The sequence below is a fragment of the Protopterus annectens genome, chromosome 13.part0, assembly GCF_019279795.1.
Source record: "Protopterus annectens isolate FY-2018-M chromosome 13.part0, PAN1.0, whole genome shotgun sequence".
Lineage (NCBI taxonomy): Eukaryota > Metazoa > Chordata > Ceratodontiformes > Protopteridae > Protopterus > Protopterus annectens.
This window is the reverse complement of record NC_056747.1, coordinates 225,193,412-225,193,836: the sequence shown is the minus strand read 5'-3', so window position 1 is coordinate 225,193,836 and position 425 is coordinate 225,193,412.

The following is a 425-nucleotide window of genomic DNA, read 5'->3' as shown; positions in this document are numbered from 1 at the left end:
TATTTTTAACAAAATATTAATTTCTAAACGTAAATGTCCAAGCCGATTTGTATTTCAAAAGACTTATTTCACCTTGCACTATTTTGCTAGCCTTACTTTTCATACAAATCCCAGTGGCTGTTGTTATTTTTTGTACCTTTTTTCATCAACCCTTAATCATGGGTTTCTCCACACAGTATGTCTGCGTGGTAGTGGGCTTCTTATTTTGCTACACCCCTCCCAAACATGCAAATTATGCAGACATGAAGGAATAAATTTAGCAAACTTTCTTGACCAGTCCAGAACTGGCATCCATACAAAATGTTGAGCAGCAGTACATTTACGTGGACTGCATAGAACTAATGGCACAAGTAGACATGTGCTGTACATACCATACTTTACTTGTTTTGCACAGTGACATGACCTGAAATTTAAATAAAAAAGGG